Here is a 16558-nt window from a genome sequence, read left to right as displayed (position 1 = left end):
TTTCATAATCTTGACCCGGTGACCTCGTCCTCAGTAACACATGTGAAGAATAAGATGAACTAGCTAGTCAGCAATGCTGTCTCAAGACCTTGCAAGCTTCCTTCCTAATGAGGATTTTAAAAAGCCCAGCATCTGGAAGAGAGCAGGCTCCTTGTTGTTTCAGGAGCTCCCACCCCAGCCTCAGAATGCACTACAGCCTTCCATCACTGCCAGACTCACCCTAGAAATTAGCATACATTTTATTTTTCTTTCTCTAGCATTAAAAATACATGGCAATGAATAATATAGCAGGACTGTGTATGAAACTAAGCCTCCCGCGTCCTCTTTTAAACGTGTGTTCTTCAGCACAGACCCTCTGAGGAAAACATATCGAAGAGATGAAGCTTAATTTAATTTTTTATCATAAGCATTGGTGGCAAATAAAGGACAAAAGTCCTTTGCCGTGCAAAAGCAAAAGGATGAGAAAGTCACCAAGGGAAAATGTTGCCTTCAGATCCACTCCTGGGTCACACATATTCCCTTCCCTTTCAAGCAGAGAAAAATCACATGATTAATATTCAGCTCTTGCAAGCATTGAATGTATATGCATATATACATATATATGTATATATATAGCATGTAGCAAGTATCAATCATACTTGCTCTATTTTTCATGATTTTTAGAGAAAAATTGAACAACTTTTAATTTTAATAAGAGGACTACACAGCATTTCCATTATAATATAAATCTAAAAGTCAAAGAAGCATCACTGTTTTCCAGTGTCTCCTGAATGATGTTATCATTTCTAAAGTTAAAATGAGGAAAAAGATATATTTTCAGGTCAGATTGTTAGTGAGGAGAAGAGCCTCGGTTTTGTCTGGTGCCGGAAAGCATCACGCCGTATGACACGCGCACATAAATTCTGTTATTTTGGTAAAAGCTTAACAAGGTTATAGGTGAGAGCCAGTGGGAGATTCCCCCAGTTCCCGCTTTAGAGTTTTGAAGTGGTGTTGAAAACGTTAAAAATAAAGCACTGTATATTCCTACAGGAAATTTGGAGATTATCTTGTGTTTGACTATCTATCATATTACCGTATAAAACCTATAATGTTTGACATATGGGTAATGGAAACATACTCAATTGAGGAGGCTCTGTGTATTCTAAGGAGATAAAAGCAGGTATTAAAATCTCCATTAAATAATCCTATAATTAAATTGTTCATCTGGGCTCAAGTTGAAGTCTAGATTATATGCCATGGTAGCCAATTGTACAGCCATGTTTAAGAATAGAAAGTAATATTGGTATTTATCATCTGCAGAATCTTCTCATCTATGTCCAGCTTCAATTTGGGGGTTTTAATCTTATGCCAAGGTTCCCCAGTGTCTTTGGTCTATGTTTCTTTTTAATACTTCAGTCATTTGTAACCATGTTCCTAGATTAAGAGTCTTGGTAATTTCACTTCTCAAGATACATTATATCTAGCAAATATTTCCTACAACTTAGCAGATGTTTGAAAAGATAATGCATGTAAATTGAAAGAATAATGATACTCCAGGATTTTAAAATTGAATTTATTACCAGTGGTATGTGCTTTTTTGCCAGAAAGCACCACACAACTTCTCAGTCTGAGCACTTCCTTTTAAATTGTATTAATTACTTCTTTTGAGACAAGTTTTTACACAGACCATGCCAGCATGAACCTCATTAAGGAGCTGGGAATGACTGAGAATTCAAGTTCCTCTGACCTGAGAATAAAGGTATGCACCCAGCTGGGAACTTACTTTTTATTACATTATTACTTCTTATTATTAACAAAGTAAAAACAAAACCAAAGAATCTTCAAGACTTGATAGAATTGAATGGAATGTAGTAATGGAGACTTAACTGATAGGAAGCACAGGAGAAACCTTAAGCCAATAGCTCTCCCTACATCCAACAATGTGATAGGTGTCAAAAAGCAAATATTCCTTAAAAGCTTTTACATTTCTTATAAAACCTCTGACTAGTTTCATTTCTACCACTGGAATAAAATACTCTGACAAATATCAACTCGAGAGAGTTATTTTAACCCAAAATTCCAGGATATCACAAGTCCATCACTGTACAGAAGTCAAGAATGAGGATTGAAACACCATGCACAGTCAAGAGCAGAAATAAACACTGTGACACACAAGTAGTTATCCACAGGACAACTTAGACTTTTTCAATTTTCTGAGCCTGTGAAACTTTATTAATATTGCATTGGTTTTAAAATGCCTTGTTTTCTCCTTTAACTACTGACAGATACAGATACCTAGATGTTTTGCAGTCATTTCAAATAATATTGAGCCTCCCTACATAGAGGGAGGCAACACGTATAAATGTTTAAAACTGTGTCCAATGCACACTTTCCAGAATACATTCCCATTGGCTGTATTTTGTTCTTCTCTTTAGTAAAGAATGATTGTGATGATGGCAACCTGATCAGGAGTGTAATGGAAAAAAAGAAAAGGAAAGAAAAACAATAAAACGGAAAACAACTGTGAGGCTTCATATTATTCCTAATCAACAGCACCACCTTCTGTCTACCTTGGAAAAAGAAAAAGCTCTCTGCCACCACGTACCATCCAAACTTGGATCTTAGGCAAGTGACACAAGTCCATCTCTTACCTCTCCAAGAATCAATGACATCACTGTAACTTAAAACTGATAACTGCATTTCAAGACAATTGAATCAAGAAGAATGTTGAACCAAAGATTTTACATGATAAGGTCATGGTCAGAAAGCAGCTCCACTAGGTGGCTGAGTTACCCCAGGTATCCACACACATGTTCTTTCTACATGGAAACTCTTCAAGGGAGCATGCAAGATGTACACATCTAGAGGAAATGGGGAAAGCGCTGGTACCTCAGGAATAAATTACAAACTTTGTGTCAACTCATGTCACCATCTCCATCATGTCACAATAAATGGAGAAATAAATTGATTGGAGGAATAAATGAAACCACACACCAGTTTTAAATGAGCATGCTCATGAAACACACAGTCATTCCATTCTTCTCTCTGTTTCAGAAAACTGAAACAACTGAAGCCTTGAGCAATTAAAACATTTATAAAGGAGCTGCTAATTTGAGACCAAACTCATAAAATGCATGAAGTATTGCAATAAATCACAACACACAGGGAGTGGGGGGGGTCACAGCGTGAGTCAAAGTCTTACTTACCTCCACATATCTTGGAAGTCTATAAAGTGCTTTTCCTAAATGCCTGTCCTTGAGAGGGCTCAGAGGAGCTCCCCCTGCAGTAGAATGAACCCTGGCACTATGCCATGATACCCTCAATGGCACAGGAGAATAATTTTGATGGTCCAACTTCACTCCTTCTATCTGCCTCACAAATGACTCCTGTGAAGAGCAGGAAACTCAGTAGAAATGAGGCATGACAATACAGATGTAGTGTGTTAAAATACCAGCATACACACCTCTCAAAGGGGAGGGGAGAGAGACCACCCTAATCTCTTAAGAGCATTTATTTTTGATAGTAAGAGTGAAAAAGCTAGCTGTAAACAGAATTCTAGACAGAATATAAAAATGACATGGGTCATTGATACTTTTCCTGGAAGATCTTAAATTGTTTAATCAATCATTTCATTACCTTCACATAGTGAAAACATTATAGAAAGTTATAAGAGAATTTAAGAGATTCTTGGACAGAAATGACATTTCCCCTATCAAAGATACCTACATTAGTTCTAATGCCAAACAAAAGTCATTAAGTGGTTTCAACAATGCATTTAGTTTTATCTGAATAACTAGACCTTGATGTCATTAAAGGTGTAATTTTTTTTACTTGCCTGAAGATAGGGAAGTGGGAAAAAATGGTCTTCAAGCCCCTTGCTAGCTGAGATTCTATTTGTTACATTGATTTAAACTTGCTAGATAAACAAGCTCCAATTAGAGTCAGTACTTTTCCTGGTAAATGAGTGGTGAGACCTTTCTCACCTCCTAAAGGCATTGACTCCACAGGGCTGTGGCACAGAGCCAGAGTGCAAATGAATGCTAGGGAAGCAAAAGCTCCTGCTCAATGGAAAGGGAATGCCTGTAATGCCGCATATAGAACCAGGGCAAGAGAATGAAAATCTGCCATTCGCCAGTCGAAGCTGAATAGAGAACCCTAAATAAAATACTCTTTCCCATAACAAACCCCAATTTGCTGTATGTGGAGAAACCCGCATGCTGTGAAAGAAATTTGTATGGCAAACAAATGTCTGTTGCCACAGAGGAGAAAACTGCAGGTGTTTCAACCATTGCAATTCAAAACTATTAAAAAGTTTTCAAACCAGAAACCCACTGATCATTGAAAAATAACGGTCACTACCAGGCAGAAATATTAGTGACATATTTGTATTTCATAACTCTCTTTACTCTTAACTTACTTCATTTAGTCCCCAATAAACACTAGCAGAGCCAATGCTGATAATGCGTGTTTTCCTCTTTCATTTGCCATGTCTTCCAGTCAAATTATTCTTGTTGTAAATGTCACTTTAAGAAGCCTGCTTCTCAGAGATGCAATCAAGGAGAGATATGAATGTTTTTCTGGGCAAGCGTATCTTGAGTGTTCTAAAAAGATGACTATATTCAAGCTATCTGTAGCATAAAATGTAACTTGGAGGATTTTGTATATTTATCTTCAATCTGAACTAGCACCATGCAGCACAGTTGGCTGTGTTACAGATTTACACTGATGTAAGTTGTGTGTGTACTGTTTCTGAAGAAAGGTTGCTCTATGAATTATGTTTTAATCCTTTCTCTACATCTATGTTTTATTAATCAGGCAACGGGGCCACGGTTAGTCTTTGTGCATTCACTCCCTCTTCTGCCCCTACAGGCTGATCTTCATTGTCGTCTTGTAGACTTGGAATCACCGAGGAGATACACCTTCAGGTATGACTGAAGGTGTTTAGAGAAATTTAACTAAAGAGGAAAGATACACCATCACCCAGTACTACCTGTACTACCTGTACTGCCAGATGTACTACCAGATGAATCAGAAGGAAGGAAATAGGAAGCCCACAAGACACCAGCATTTCAGGCTCTCTTCTTTGCAGTCAGTTCAGATGCATGATCCTGCCACCCTAAGCTCTGCCACAGACTCTGTGTCCTTATTTTTTTACCCTCTTGAACTATCAACCCAAATCACTCCCTTGATGCATTCTGTCAGCTATTTGGCCATAGGGATTAGAAAAGGTCCAAATACAGCTTTTTATTTAAAGTTGCTCCTGTGAGTTTTAGTTATATCCTTAATATAAAATTGCCTCAGGAACAATTTACTCAATTTAGAAGGCAAAATATGAGGTTTCTAAGTCCTATTCCAGGACTTTATTTGACTGCTACAATATGGAAAATAATTAAATATACAAATTCAAGGGTCCTGATGTTTTAAAATACTTAAAATCTGTCCTGAATATGCTCTTGTGTCATGGAAGGGGGTAACAGAAGTCATCCCTTCAACATCTACCCTGTAAAATACAAGGCTTCTACACTGATTAGACTCTGCTAAATAAATGAGTAACTCTGATCCACTAAAGACAGATATACTACGTCAAAACAAAAGTATCAGTTGTTATTCCTTTGCATATTATTATTTATTTCATCTCATACAATAGCCTAGTCTGTTACTTCCATAAATGCCCAGGTGCCCCAGGAGGTATAGACATCTGCTGCTCTTCAAAGGATCCAGGTTAGGTTTCTAACACAACATGGCAGCTCACACCTGTCTGTAACTCCATTTTCAAATGATCTGATGCCTTATTCTGGCTTCCTTGGACACCAGTCACACATCAGGTGCACAGACATACATGCAAGCAAACATACACACACACACACACACACACACACACACATATACATACATATATATATATATGGATTTACAGATTTACACTGATGTAAGTTGTGTGTGTACTGTTTCTGAAGAAAGGTTGCTCTATGAATTATGTTTTAATCCTTTCTCTACATCTATGTTTTATTAATCAGGCAACGGGGCCACGGTTAGTCTTTGTGCATTCACTCCCTCTTCTGCCCCTACAGGCTGATCTATATATATATATATATATATATATATATATATATATATATATATATATATATATATAGAGAGAGAGAGAGAGAGAGAGAGAGAGAGAGAGAGAGAGAGAGAGTAAGAATAGACAAATCTTTATAGACTCCTCTATCAAAACTGGAGAAAATCAAGAATAGAGAAGTCCACCAAAATATGTCCTATGACTTGACTGTTCCAGAAATAGAATTGTGTTTGCAACTGAAAGGCCATATGTCAAGGGCTTTCTTTGATTACTTTCAAAATTCATAAAATTTCAAATTTCAAACAATGACACAGATCAGATTCAAATTCAGATGAGTTCTTATGAATTTGGTAATTATTCAAGTAACATCTCTTTTGTTATCTTTACTTAGTTCCTTTGTTTTTGCTTGTTTGCTCGCTGGTTTGGAGAATCTCACTGTATAACCCAGGCTGGCCATACGCGCACTGTCATCTTCCTACCTCAGCCTGGAAAGTGCCTAATTAAAGAAAGACACTTATCATTTGCCCAGCATCAAGTGACTCTCTTTTTCTTAATTCACTATTAATAACTTTTTCACTCTTAGTTAAAACATAACCTTATCATAACTAGAGAATCACGCTGCCAGGTTTTATTCCCCTATCGGCACTAATTTGAACTGCAAAGATATAACTGTCCCCAAGGCTGGCATGCATTTATTTAAGTACTAGTTATGAATGGGTAGCCATCCATGCATTAAGAACAAAACTTTTAAATGTAACATGGTAAATGTGAATTTTGGCTTAAAGAGAAACCTTCAGAACTCCATGATGCTCAAGAAATCAAAATTCAATTGTTCCTAAGTCCTTAAAAGCTTTCATGCTAAACTTTTATGTATTATGTACAATTCTTCCTATTTTACCAACCTTCTGTCTAAGTAAATAAATATTAAATGCATTTCCCATATTTCTTCTTCTAATCTTTACCAAGATATGTGAGCTGACACTTTCGAATAGACTCCTGGCATCATAAAGTCCAAAGATTTCAGTTTTTGTTCAGACCATCTGCTAAAGATTTTTTCATCTCTGGCACAAAGAAGAATTGCAACCAAAACTCAGACATGAGTCATTTTGGAAGACAGAGGATTATCCATTTACAATTGGATTATGAAGAGAATCAAGTCAAAGCCATGGGATGTAAATGGAAGCCTCGTTTTTAATGCAGGAGAGCTAAGAGCCTGAAAAAATCATTATAGCATATTTTACATTGGAGAATTGGGAGGTCAACCCATTAACTTTGTGAATTTGCAGAGGTTTCCCAGAAGCTTGCTCAAATCCACTCTTAGGCCAATGTGAAACTTATTCTACTCATTAACATAATAGCATAAATGACCACTTGCAGAATAAAGAATGACAAGAGTTTCTAAACCCTGCTGGTGAAACCTCAGGGTCACATTGAAAAATGATAAAATGATAAACAAGCATCTACACAGCACAGATCCAGATGAGAAGTAGGTGCTGCTTCTGTTCTCCTGCAAGTTGTGGCCCGTCATCTCTCTCCATGTAAATTTGCCCTATGAGGCATTTCATCATTGGAATTTGACCCTTACCGCTTGAATAAGTAGTAAAATGGATGTGCGCTCATAAGTAAATAAATAAATAGTTCTCAAACATTCTAAAAGCGTGTAAAAGTTGGTTTTAATTTGTTTTACTCTTCCTCAAAAATTAACATAGAGAAAAGACTGAATAAATATATTTTATTTATTATTTATTTGTTTGTTTATTCATTTAAGTTCTTTAAGATAGGATTTTACATAACTCAAGCCAGCCTCGGTCTCCTCATATAGCTAAGAATGACCTTGAGTTAATGCTCCTCCTGCTTCAGTCACCCAAATGTTGAAATTATAGATGTGTACAACCATGCTAGGTGTAGGTTTTAAACAAAGCGCTGAGTTGCTTCTATGAAGCTAAGACATACTGGCATTCACATAAAAAATAAAATGAGAACATTCAGCGATGACAACTTCTGCAATTCATAAAAATTGCCAAGACAAAGCTCATATACTTTTTCCAAATATGTGTTCTATATATAATTTTTACAGTCAAGCATCTAATATGTGATCAGAATTATTTCACAAATGTCCAAAAAAATGCCTAGACAGAAATACATACAGAGACATAATATTTATGCATGACTTTGTCAAACCACAATATTTATGAGGACTGTATTTCCATTTAAAAGCAGGACCTTTATTCAAGACCTTCGATCAGAAATGATGGCAGACACACATTTGTATTTTATGAATTATGCAGAGATATATTCCAATGGCCTAGATTCTGATATCAGCTGTATTGCTTATCTCCTCTGACTGTAGTTGGGATTGAATTAAATACTACAGATATTTTTGGTTGTACGCCTAGCCTTTAATGGCTGAGCCATCTCTCCAGCCCTTTAATACTATAAATAAAGCGTGCTAAGCCCATTTCTGCAAATGAGAGGATGCGGTCACAGTCTTCTCTACTTCTCATGCACAATAGGTATTTAAAGATTCTTTTGTAGCCAATGTCTTGCTAGACTGCATAGGGTTACCAAGCTGGTACATGACAACCCTTTTTCTTAGAGGATGACAATGAAGATGGTCAGATAAAAGTTAGGCTAAATTATGTTTGTGGTGCATAAGATGTGTAGAAGATTAGATTTATTTTGTTTCAATAGAAATAATCCTGGAAAAGAACATTAGGGTAAAAATTTAAATTACTTAAACCCCTCACAGCTTTTTCAATACCATCCTCCCTTTCCTGTGGTCCAATTTTGTATCTTTGTTTACTCCATCAGGACCAATTTGTGCTGCCGAAATAGTCTCAGATTTGTAGGCATCCACTGAAGTGTGATCAACTTACCAGGAGCTAAACTCTTAGAGAAAAGTGTCTCTCCCTTGCCCACTAGCTAATAATTCCTATAAGCTCCACAGTAAGTGCTATGACTTCATATCCAATTCCTATCTCCATGCTGGAGTTTAGCTGATCCTGAACTTGCAGCAGTTAGGCATGTGTCATTTTGTTTTCTCTCCGTGACGTCAAAGCCACTGTGGTTTCGTATATCAGTTGCATTGTTGTGTTCTGAAAACAGTGATTCCTTGTAGTCACCCACAGTCTCTGGTTCTTTCTACCCTCTCTCTTCCTCAATGACCCCTGAACCTGGGGAGGAAAGGACATAGTATATATTTTACATTTAGGGCTGAGCAGTCTCCAGTCTCTTATTCTATGAATCCTGGCCAGCTATGGGTCATTGTATTAGCCACAGTCTACTGAAAAGTCAAAGTTTCTCATTGGAGAGCTGAGAGATGCATTGATCTATGGGTATAGCATTAAATCATTAGAAGTCAGTTTAATGCTGTGATCATTTAGTAACATAATAATAGTAGGTTGTTCTTTAGAGTGTATGACCTGTCTAGACATTGGATCTTGCTCCAACAATTGTACCTGGTGTAGGGTTCATCTTATAAAGTGAGTCTTAAAATCAATAAGAAAGTGGTCAGTGACTTCCATGATATCTACCCCACTATGGCACCAGTAGGCATATCTTGTCACACCTAATATTATAGCTTGAAGAATTCACAGATGAGTATTGCCTTAGTTAGGGCTCCTATTGCTGTGACCAAAAGCAAGTTGTAGTCCACAACTGAAGTAAGTCAGGACATGAACTAATACAGGGCAGGAACCTGGAAGGAGGAGCTGCAGAAACCATGGAAAAGTGTTCATTCCTGGCCTGATCCATGTGGATTGCTCAGCTTACTTTTCTTACAGTGCAGGCCCACGAGCACAGGGGCGGCTCCATCTACCAGCTTAGCTTCTCCAGGTTCTATAACTCAAGGATATGGTACCTTCAGCAATAGTGTCATGCCCATTCCTGGCACTAGACACTCTCTTTCAAGTCCTCTGTGTCTAGGAAGTACATAATTCCCTCCTCTTTCCTGCCTTGCTCTTTCTTGCTCCACCTCAGTTTAGCCTTTCTTGTTTCATTATTCTCTTTTAATCCTTCAAAACCTATACATTCTATCTCCCCTTCCTTGAAAGCCCCTCCTCATAGCCCCATGGTAATTTACTGACTTTTCTGGCGATGAATAAGTAACACTAAAGACAATTCAAGTAAGTCATCTATAAACCCACTACTGTAGAAGCTTCCACATATATAAAGTTCTTTTATAGCAGGGCAAGAAGGCCACTTCTAATCATCATTTCTAGACATATAACTGGAATTAGCTCCTAGGAATGAAATCTTAGGCTTTGTGTATCATCAAAACATTAAAAGAAATAGCCTATACTCTGAAACTACTACATGAAAAAAAAGCTCAACTACCCAGAAAGACTACAAACATGTGTCACACACTAAGTTATGTCCTTCATGACATGTCTCAGACATGCATGTAGACAAGACTTGTGAGCCTAGCCTCTTGCTTTCAGGTAGTTTTTAAATTCCAAATATTCCTCTCAGATCTTAGATATTGTGATACAGAAACAAAGTGTAGCAGTATGTCCATCAAAATTCTGGCCTTTGGATTCTATGGGTATAAGAAAAGGCTTGTTTGGAGCTGAGAAAAATATCTTACACACTAGCTTCTGCGCAAAATGCAAAGGTAATTAAAAGTATGTGTACCCTCCCTTGCTAATTCTTGTGTTAATTCCCAGATCTGAAGAAAGAATTAGACTTTTGTCACATGGAAGACTGACAGAACAATACAGACTGTTCCATTTCTTTCACCATTGGGCCATTCATCACATTACTACAATCATTTACTACATATAAATACTGTTTCAGCTTACTGGAAAAAATACATACATAAACTGTACACAGTCCACCTTGCTGTCCCTAAGTATGACAGAACCAACCAACATTCATATGTCTTCACATTTTCATTCTACTGCTCAAACACTTTTTTTGAGTGACTCACCCTGGCCTGAGTCCATCTCGGCTTAATTACCTGTTATTGTAGTTGAATTACTATACCAGATAGCTTACAAAGTATCGAAATTTATTTTACTCATTCAAGAATATAGTGATAGCTGTTGACAGGGGCCTTCTTACTGTGCCCAAAAATGCATCACAGGGAGGGATACAGCTTGTGAGTTTTGGGTTTGCTTTTATAACAAGGTCATTCCTCTAATAGTTCACTAACTCATTAATCATTTAAGGAACTAATCCGTTCTTGAGGATAGAGGCCACATTATCAAACTAAATTCTAAGGGCCCCACATCACAATACTGCTATACTAGAGCCTTCATTTGCATTTCTGACACATAAACTTTGAGAACACATGTTCAAGGCATAGCATAGTCATTTAGAAGTTGTGTTTTCATTTATAAAATTGGAACAGGAACTCTTAGATCACAGAACCATTAGGAAAAATTTTAACTAAATTAAAAATAGCAAAGGCTAGAACTTCCTTGTGGCACATGACAGCACCTAACCCTTAAAAGACTCAAGGCCCCAGGGAGTTTAGAGGTCTGGTGGGGTGGGGTGGGGGATGGGGAATCCTCATGGAGAAAGAGGGCTGGGAGGAATTATGGGATGTGGAACAGTCAGAGGGTGGACCCGGAAGGGAATAAAATCTGGAGTTTAAAATAAACAAACAAACATAAAAGTTTCAACACATTTGCAGTTTCAGTGGCCATTCTGTCCTGGTTTCTTTAATTCCATTGACTCACAACACAACATAGAAAGGCGCCTTCCTGCCTTGCTTTCTCTTATTGTGTGGGCCTGCTATATGACCTCTCTGCCATGACTATAAAATCCTAAGAGGCAAACAGATTATTTGTTTTTCTGTCTGTCTCTGTGATCACCTGTGGTGCCTAGGGCTCTGAACAAATTGCACACTAGATAGAATGTATTAGTTGTCAGATTCGCTTATCTAAAATATCTTATAGTTACCCACACCTGACACCTGTAAAACCTTACTGGACCCACAATGCCAACAATCTGCCATGGTGTGGGGAGGAGACAATTACATTTTGCCAGTGGCCAAGTGCTGCTGGGTATTGGGTCTGTCAAGTTTTCTTGCAGGAAAACATTTTGGTGGCATTAATGAAATCACATTAATTATGTTAATTCACTTAGATATGCTTGTCTAAGCCAATTTTATTACTAATAGAGAAAATTGCTTATGAAGTCACAGGACAAATGCTTGCCTAAAATAACCCAAGAATATTAAGCTGTATTGTTCCTCTTGTCTCCACAACGCACGTTCATATCGCCATATTACTGGAGTGCCCAGACACCTGATGGCAGTCCCTCACTACATGCATGATTAGTGCTTTTGTTCTGTATCTATCAACAGTCTGTGGTGCCCACTTCTGAATTTCATTCCTCATTCCATGCTGTAGCTAACCATCATTGGACATCAAATAAACAGCAAAGATTTCCTAGCCACAAAAAATCAAATTGAAAGCAATGTAAAATGGTTTCTGTCCTATCAGAATCAGGAGGTAGATCTCCCAATGTGCAGAAGGAAAAAACTCAATTGTGTGCATATTAAAACAAACTCAGTCTAATTTTGACTTCAGCACTGGTTGAAATTTGATTTGCTTCTGGCAAAATGAAAGCAGGGCCTTATAATTAAAAAATTATAGTTGACATGAAAATGCAGTAACTGCTTTAAAATATAATTTAGTTCTGTATTATAGTCAATAAATTTGGAGAAAGGAAAAAAGAAACAAGAGATGCAAGGATTTTTAAGACCACAGAAACAGATGAAACTAAGCAAAGAAACGGGATTGGAATAAAATGCTATCATTGAATAGATTAATTCTAATTGCCTGAAGCATTTAGAACTTTCTGCAATCATAAAAGTTCTCTCTCTCTCTCTCTCTCTCTCTCTCTCTCTCTCTCTCTGTCTCTCTCTCTCTCTCAAACACACACACACACACACACAAGCACAAACATACACACACAAATTAAATTCTAGTTCTGGACACATAATCAATTGGTAAGGGCAGTGAACCATGTGTGCAAGAATTCAGCGTTGCAAAAGCAGACTATCTTGGCATTTTAAATAGGGCTAATTGTATTTTTCAGTTATACTTGCAAATGTTAACACTTGATTGGAGCAAGCAATAAGTTAATTATTGAGTTTATGGAAATATATCAATCAAGACTAAGACTAAAATGCAATTAGAGAAAAAGGATAGACTTGACTAGGAGTGAGTCAAGAGTTACTAAAACAATTAAAAGCAAACAAAATCCAATTAGAGGAATAGTAAAAGTAAGCTTTGTTATTAATATTTACCCAAACACTGGAAGGTTTAACAACAAAGAACATATGAAAAGAGGATGCATGGGAGAGCAGGAATCCGTAAGTATCTCCAGAGATTTTTATCTCAGAAACACAAAATTTTCCTAAATTTTGGAAAGAAATGACATGCTGTAGCTTGGAAATGTTCTGTTGTATATTATATAATACACCCATTCTCCTGAAATCACCATTGAACACAACCCCCTATTCTCCATGGGTTTCTGTGTAGTAGATGCTGCCCTGGAAAAGTTCTTCAAAATTAACTGCAAATTAAATCTCAAAAATAAAACACTGGTATGGCTAAATATAGAAACAGCCAGTAGAAACAACACTTGAAAAATAAACAAAAGAAGAACTATGTAAGAGAACTATGTAAGAGTCTAAGTATAGGATGAATGGACATGAAGGAAAATACTGTCCTAAGATTCCATGAAACTACTACAGTCATTAATTCACAACGACTATAGCAACCTATACTGGACCTACACAAGACTGGCTGTCAACAATCAGCTGAGGAACAAGCAGGAGCTCATAAGAATCTACCCTTCTCTTGAGAACTATTGGCTAGTAGTGGATCCTGGCAGAGAAAGAATCATTCTCTTCAGCTGTGCATCTATTGCTTAAGAGCTGACCCCACTCCATAGACAGCCCTAAACCATGGTCACACTGAGGGCCATGGTTAATCTCAGTGGATCACAAAAAGGAAATATATACATACACACACACACACACACACACACACACACACACACACACACGTGTATACATAGTCTACTTCTTGTTCTTTGTGATCCACTGAGATTTCTTTAAATGTCACTGCATCCTTTTGGTTAGCCACAATGGCTATACACAAATCTCTGCGGCATGACCAAATATTAGACAGGCCTACTCCAGTGCCTGCTTAAAGGATTCATTTTTAGAAAACTTCCAATGATAAATTATTCTCTGCCTATAGTTGTAAATCTTCTTTGAGCTTTACAACTCAAAATCCTTTCTCAAAGACCTAGGAACAATCTCTTTGAAATGTTATGATCAAAAGAGACATTGTCCCTGTGTGGCCATTAGTGACTGTAAGTGACAAGAAACAAACACGGATGTCAAATTGTCCAGGTCCCTCCTGGTATCTGTAGCCCTTTCCACTCATTTACACAGAGGAGCTGATTTCAGTTACTGTCCATATTGGCAGTATTTTGGAAAAAAATGCTTTTTCTTGCCTGATAAACTACACTAGTGTGACATTTCTTTGGCAAATGATACCCAGTTTCTAGGTATTGGCAGAATACATACATTTTTAATATACTTGTATTATTTTATGTGTGTGCATGTATCACCTGTAGGTATGTGAATATGTGCACTATGTGTCTGTGGTGCCTACAGAGTCCAGAAAAGGGCATTGGAACTGGAGTTATATGAAGTTACAGAACTCCATGCAAGTGGTAGAAATTTAACCCTGGTCCTCTGAAACAGTAGCCTGTGCTCATAACCACTCTCCAGTCCTCAGAGTATATTGTCTTAAATGATATTTTAAAGAACTAGCTTAGAGTAATTTATTAATGGCAATTTTATAATAATTGATAAAGTGAAGACAAAATATATAAACAAACTTTATATTCACAGAGTAGGATTGTTATATATGTTCATTCTCACAACTAGAGGATCGTCTGACTTCAGTCACCATTTGATCACATAAGAATCTGAGTGCTTCAGACCTTATTGGTACTCATACACTTATATGCATTCACAGTCACAGTTTCTACCCTACTTCACTTAAAATACTAAATGCTTTAACATATGACACCATTTAAGTTTCAAGTCAGAACATTTCAGTAAAATAAATTTTCTTAAGATGAAAATAACCTAAATGTTTAATGGCTTCAGACTTGTGTTCCATTTTCTTCCCAAAATGCAGTTGTTTTTCTACTTGTGAAAGTATCTTCAGACCTTTGGAAAAGGTGGCAGACTGAACACATGTATTATTTACCAACCAACTGTACTCGATAAAATTTTATCAACAAAATCTTATTGAAATTGAACTTAAAAGTTCTGTAACTGAATAAATAATGACAGCACAGGAAGCACCAGGGACCATATAGGGGTGGAGTCTGCAGGCTAGGAGGTTGCAAGATTCTTTAAGGTGCAAGTCTTACCAAGAGAAAAAAGTCAGGGTGAAATTCAAACAGGTACATATTGCTAACACTGAGCAGGACTTAGGAGTGCTGAACTTTTGGCAATCTTCCACTGGAAGATGGAACTCTCTGTCTCTTTCAATAAGGGCTCTAGGTCCTAAACTTAATGTGTACTAATATCGGGGAGAGGAGACTCCTCGTATGCATTTTTAAGCTGTCATAGACTAATTATTCAGGTGTGAAATATAAAGCAGACTCTCACTGTCACAGATGCACACAATAATTCTCCAAGTGATGGGCCTTTTCCAAAACCTTAGAACTATAAGATGTGCACCTTAAAAAATCTCAATTTCCTGATCCTAAGAAGACAGAACGAGACAATAAAAACCAAATACCCATCAAATAAATACAAAATCAGGAATAAATTTGTCCCGTCTTTTTTTTTAATTAGATATTTGCTTTATTTACATTTCAAATGGTATCCCCTTTCCATGTTACCCCTCTGAAAACTCCCTATCCCCTTCCCACTCCCCCTACTCACCCACTTCCCAATTTTCTGACTTACATTAATCATCTCCTAAGTGGAGAGCTTGGGGCCTTATTTACATGCAAGTAGCCTGATTGTTCCCATGGTTGTTGGTGGTGGTGGTGTTGCTGCTGCTGCTGCTGCTGCTCTTTTGGAGATACTGTGGATCAAATACCAAGGCACCTTCATATGAAGCAAGTGCAAACAATTATGCAGAGACTCAATCTGGCACATTTTAAGGACTGTTAATGACAATAGGGGCATCCTGACACCAGCCAGTCAGCTAAGGGAAAACACAACAAAGTTACTCATTAAAACATGGAGACCACAGCACTAGACGAGCATATGAAACTCACCATCCATGTAAACACATCTGCAGACACGTGAGCAGATGCTGACAAAAGAATAGCTAAGCTATCTTCATATATTAACAGAAATAATATTTACAAGCTGTGCTAATTAATGATTTACAACTAAAACTTGTGAGAAACCTTAAAAAATGATAACAAAAAATATCTAATGTTATACAGTTCAGAAAGATGAATATTATAATGATGATGCATAAATACATTTTTCATGTTCACATATTAGAATTAATT

Source organism: Apodemus sylvaticus, chromosome 13 (genome assembly GCF_947179515.1).
Source record: "Apodemus sylvaticus chromosome 13, mApoSyl1.1, whole genome shotgun sequence".
NCBI classification, from domain to species: Eukaryota; Metazoa; Chordata; class Mammalia; order Rodentia; family Muridae; genus Apodemus; species Apodemus sylvaticus.
Note: the sequence above shows the minus strand (reverse complement) of the source record.